Below are 6,535 nucleotides of genomic sequence, written 5' to 3'. Positions count from 1 at the left end.
CTATCTTAAAATTCCTATAAGGCTGACTTGGATCTCTGACTTAAGTCTAGAAGTGAGGTTTTCACTTTCATTTAATGTTATTACTATTATTGTTTTTATTATTATTATTATTATTATTTAAATAATGATTTGTAAACCACAGCTTGATTTGAAGTTGCCGGTGTGTTCTGTCTTCACTGTAGTTGGTAGTTTACAGTGGTGTTAATTTAAAGAAATAAATACACTATAGCATCATGTCTGTTTGGGACACACACTTTGCTCTGTGTATGTTTTAACCAAATGGTTAGTAAAACTTAAGGCATGTGGTGACTAACATAGCCCTTAGATAGGAGGTATGTTATTTTAAAAGAGCTGAAAAAAGTATAGACCTGGCGACAGAAGCAGGGGTCAAACTGAATGTCTGTGAGCATTGTTTGTTTGTTTATTTGTCTGTTTCCTTAACTCTTTCCATGATCTGTGAGCTTCTTCTTCTTCTTAAAGGAGTCCCTTAGCAATCATTTGTGCCTAATGCATCCCACGAATGTGGTGGATGACTGGAACACAATTGGAAGATTCCCAATAACTGACTTCTGTAAATAATCCAAGTTAAGACAATGACCTAAAGTGGAAGTCTGCAGTATTGTTGACACTGGTGATACGTCTGAGAGAACTTAACAGAGATCACACATTAAATGGGGAGGGCCTCCAGATAGACTTGAAGACAGAATACAAAAACAAAAGTAAAAACTCTAACATGGATCCATGCTGCCTGTTATGCCTTTTATGGAAAAATATAATACCAAAATGAGCTGTTCTGTTTAATTTCTAACAGATTGCAGATTGTGTGGAGGCGATCAACAATGCTAGTCAACGTAATGTTATTGTTAACATGCTGGTGACATGGATGGCATGTCAGGAATGGTGTGAGAAAGGGATTGTTTAGTCTACCTAGAACCTATGGGAAAGCTGCAAGACCATTTACATTTCAGTACAAAACTCATTTATTTTATTAAAAGATTGAGAATTAACTTCAATTCATTAAGATCATGTGTTAGCCCTTTAAATTATTAAAAGTTTACATTTGATAGGACTAATGGGTTTGGTAGTGAAATATTTTTATATATATAATATATAAATTTTTGGTTTTTTATTTTGAACACCATTGGGAAACATAAACAGAATTGAATTGCATGGTCTTTCAGTGCAACCATAAAATTTTTATTCACTTTGTAATAAAATGGACAAAAAGCTAAGGTTTATATGTTAAACTAATAAAATGGTACAGGGTAAGTTAATACATATATATGTGTGAATACATATGCTTAGGTTAAGAAAAAATTGACTCACATTCATGTAATATGAAAGTCAATTGCTAGTTGAAAAGCGACCTCTTTTCTCTGTACATAGTTAAGCCCATGAGTATGGAGTTTTAATCTGTACAGAAAGAAATGTATTATTGAAAAGATTGGTCTTCCTGCTGCTGGGAAAATAGTTGGATAGCTGATTCTTAAAACTGTATGTTCAGGGACAAGTTAGAGTATTTCTTTTGTCTTTGCTCAAAGCCATACATATATAAATATTTGAAGATTATTAATAAATTCAACAAAAAATAAACTAAAATCATGAATACTTTATTTTATCAATTTAATCAAACATTTTGTTTTATTAATGAGTACAAATTTGCTTTTGTCTTTCTATCTTTACATCATAAGATTTCTAAGAGGGCTTATACTTGATAATTGTTATAAAATTAATTATAGAGATTCTGTAACTGTAGAAAGGATTTTAAATAGAACATGGGTTCCCCAGCAATTCCTGTGTTTTCCCTCTTCTATCTAGTACAAATTTAGAGGTTTCTAATTCTTTGCTCTGTAATTCCTTAGCATATGGCTTTTCCAGTTTCAAAACACAGATATTTCTGTGTTATTGTTGGATATGAGGATGAGATAAAATTGCCCTGTGATTTACATACACAAACCTATTTTATGATAGCCCTGGGTCTTATAAAGACTTTATGTAGGGGTAGAACTTCCCTATACAAGTGGATTTTGAATCAGACCTAAAAGCCTACGATAAAATTTATTACAATGAGTGAAAGATTCTTGAAAACTGTAAGATAAATGGCATGAAGGACAATAGATTTTATTCATCAAATAAGTAGCCTGTCTCCAGGTCTCAGTGACCATTCCGTAAGTGAATGATTCCCTGGTGGATGCTGCTCCACTTTAAAAAGGTGGTTATTTTGCCATTTACAAACTTAAATGAGTATAACATCTGCAGGACGCTCTAAAGTAAACAGTCAGGTTACTAAAACAGATCCTAAAGGACTTGGGTGATTTAAACAAAATAACATGTTTTGAATTTTAGACGTATTATTTCAAACCCTGAATTACTTACACTTCAAAACATAAGCAATCTCTATTATCTTTCAGGCTTATTTTTAAAGTCTCCATGCCTTCTTTTTCAACTTAAATATATACATTTGTTAATTTTACTATACTACTTTATTTCTGTGGACCTCAATTTTATTATGTGTAACATTAAGCTGTTTGAAGATTTCTCTCCTTTATACCTCTAGCCTTCTAGAATATATGCCATAAAACACATGCGATTATTTTGTTCATATGTGCAACACCTAGCAAAGCTTCTTCTCATGCTCTGCATATTTGAAAAATTACTTATACTCTTCAATATGAAAGAAATATGGTCCTTATAGAAAAATTGGATGCTCGGCATCAATAACTATTTTGAGTCCTAAAAGAAATGGGCAAAAATTTAAGCGTGACTGGCTACATGCACTGAATTATTAGCTCAAATCTATAACTCCATTCAATATGTCCTTTTTTCCAGGAAAATAGAATGGAACAAAGAAAATTTGCTATTGTAGTCGGGGTTAAGTATACCTGCTACTGATGACTTAAGCAATTTTTTAATGGCATTTATATTTTATAAACTGGCCAACGATGAATTCAATCGGGACGAGAATTTCTGCTTTTAAAACAACTAAAGAGAGTATAAGTTACCTTGCCTAAATGCATTAAGGATGTAGGAGTACACGGCCAGAGGACCCATATTCCCCCTCCTACCAGTTTAGAGTTTTTGACCAAAGGCCACATTCTTTCCTTCTCTCAGAGCAATTGACATTTCCATTAATATTTGTCATTTTGTTCTTCATCATTTCCTTCAGAGTTTTAGGGTATGAAAAGCATGAGTTTCTCCAGTTAGAGAAAAATTCATGGCATATTCACAAATCTGTTGCCAGAAAAAGTAAATTTTATTATAATCGTTTAGAAGAAAATAATAGTGTTTTTGTAATACTTGATTGCTTTTCAGTTTTGACTACTATCTCAATTCACTTCTGAATTACTCAAAGTATGATATTCTGATATCTAACAGAAAGAAGTATTTCATCTGAGGACAATTAGTATTTAATACATAAAAGGCTTGCGTTATATAGCATACAGTCTCCATACATCTTTATAACAAGAATCAAATACATGTTTGTATCAAATACAAGCCAACTACATTGGCTTGTAAACAAAATGGAGATTCAAGAGTTAGTTCTCTCAGTAATTACATTAAAATATTAAACTCATATCTCAAGACACTTGCATAAATCAAAATATGTGTGACCACCCAATTTAGAAAAACATATAGGACCTGTAGCAAGTTGAATTGTGTATTCTTAACTGTGGTTTAGCTCTACTTGGTAACAGCTAATCCCATTGGGAGTCAGCCAAAACTCATTTGAAGCTCTATTTTCTTAATACAATAAATGATCTAGTTTGGCATCACTGTTTGCAATCAAAGAAATGTGGCTATTTTTATGTGTGGCTTATAAATGTTCTCTGAAAGCCTTCTAGACATATTCCAAGAGCTTTTAGATATGTACAGCTTCTATATTCAAATTCTCAAGATTCAAAAAATCTGAGATCTTTACATATAAAGATCTAATAATTGTATAGCTTAATACCTAACCTAGGTGTTTTTGTTTTTGTTTTTAACTCTCTCAGAAAGACAATGTTCAAATTAATTGATTCGGGCTTGCTTTTCATATTTTTTTTTAAAGATAATTATTTACTTTACATATGACATTCTATATTTCTGTGAATAAATGGTATTTACTTTTAATTTCTGCACAATTGAAACTCTCAGATAATAGCTTCTTAAATTGGTAGCTCTAATAAAAGTTTAGTGTTTCACAAGCTGGTTTATTATTAGCCTTCACATGAACCATGTAAACAGAAATCTACTACATGATTTTCTTAATTGCTCCAAGATATGAAGTTGGCAAATTTTGAGACTTTAGCTAGCTTGTTAAAACAATTTCTCAGATAAATCAATTACAAACATATGCCAGAGTTTTACTTCAAACTTATTAGAGAGCTCTGAGTAAGCCAATTCAAAGATTCCTTCTAGTTAGAACTATTTTGTATTTTTAGAAAATTATCTTTATAGATTATTAATCTGTTTATAAATGAGTATTAGTTGAGTGAGGAAATAATTTCAGTAAAGATCTTAATTTCTTGAAATTCTGTCAAAAAATTGCTCATGCGTTTTACAATGAATGTTAACTACTTCCCAGAGGACAGTAGAATATGTCTCAGGAATAATTCTAGCTCTAAGTAGGGTCGGGAATACATTTTTCTTTTAAGCTGTAACATATATTATATGTGAGTAGAAGGTAAACTTTCCTGAACACATTTTTAAGTGGCTTCAACAGTTATATCAACCTACGGAATTAGTTTATGCCTGCAAAATGTTAAGTATCTGTGATAGCCCATCTAGAGTAATTCCTGCCCATTATCTCAGCACATATTTCTCAAAACTTGTTTCTTTGATGACAAAAAAATTTTTCTTGCAAGAAAAGCTGTGACATTTCTAAATGTGCTATATTCCCCCAAATTATGAAATATTTAACAAGCTCATGTTATATAAGGAGACCATGGCTTTGGAAATTTTGAAAAGTGGCTTTATTCATTTATCTTATATCTGAGGCCAAAAAACATCAGAGAGATTAACCACCAGCCCAAAACAAGGACACCACATCTCAGTTCTTAAAGCATCTTAATCTAATCTTTTATACATAAACACAATTCAAAACCTACCTTTCTACCTTACCAGGAATTGTTTTAGGATCTGCAGAAGCTACAAGTCCTTAAATTCACAAGGAAACAAAATTTGCTGACAATATACATTGGAAAAATAATTCAAGTACAGTGCATGTAAAGAGGAAAAATGACACTAAAGGAGATCAAATACATACCAGCAGAGAACTTTAAATATTCATTTTGATAACAGAGTGTCACAGTATTAGTTCTGAAGAACAAAAGGGAATATGACATTGAAGAGTTTATGAAGATTAACTTTTAGAATATGTGACAAGGAATTAGGTTTATTATGGAGAGGCTGATTTTTGTCATCACTTAGTACCACATTCTCTCTTTTTATTTTTCTTCTAGAATAATTTCATAACTTCCTCAGTCTCTCTGAAGATGTTTCTTATGAACCTTTCTTAACAATGTACTTAATAATCTTGTTGGCTATGAAAAATCCTATCAAATAATCCCATACTTTTGTTTATGATGGAGCTAAAACTGTGTGCAATAAGCAAGATATACATTCCAAAAGAAGCCAGAAAATCTTCATAAATAACAAATTAAAAATGTGCTGGCATTAGTTAGTGTATGACGTCAATGGAAGTCCTAAGGTAAACTGAGAAGCCATAGGTTATAAAAGTTCAGTTTCAACATATTTGAAATATAAGAGATGTTGGGAAAGAAGAAAGTTTTTAAAAAACATCAAGAGACTCTTTTACACCTACATTTTTAGAGCTATCTCACTTTTCTTGTCTATAAGATATTAACAAAACATTAATATAAATCCCGGGCACTTCGCTTTAACAAGGATGTAGATTGAACTATGGCTGTGAAAAGGCCTGAAAATGGAGTCTATTTAGAAATAAGAAACAACCAAAAAGCGACTTTTCAAATGAAAAAGAAGCAGATCTCTAGGGGGGAATCTCAAGTGCAGGACACATGGGTTTCGCTACCACTAGAGCACACTCAAAAGGGAAAAGTTGCTAAAGTTTCCAGAACTTAAACTTAAGAAATCAACTATCACTATGTATACTTACACTATGTATACTCTACATACCATCAGAGATACACATCTTCTCATGTACTTACAATATCAGAATTCTTCATGTCAAAAGTTCCAATCCAGCAGATACCAATTCCTAGAGACTGTGGGTTAGTATGGGGAAAAGGACACTTAAAATTTTTTTTTCTAATATCATTGTGTACTAGTATTATACATTATTTTGATTATTTTATTATAAATACTTTTTTGCTAGGTTTCATTTATATTATGCATAAGACATTATATGTATTCATTTATTTTTAAAAATGTTATTCTGCCAATGACTATCATTTCAGGAGAGTAATGGGACTGTTATAAAATATTAGTTATAAAAAAAGGGTATTGAAAAGTTTAAGAACCATTGTCCTAAATGCTTATGTGTACAGGCATTTGTATTGCACTCTTTCATTGCCTT

This window comes from Pteropus alecto, unplaced genomic scaffold, assembly GCF_000325575.1.
Source record: "Pteropus alecto unplaced genomic scaffold, ASM32557v1 scaffold73, whole genome shotgun sequence".
Classification (NCBI taxonomy): Eukaryota; Metazoa; Chordata; class Mammalia; order Chiroptera; family Pteropodidae; genus Pteropus; species Pteropus alecto.
Note: the sequence above shows the minus strand (reverse complement) of the source record.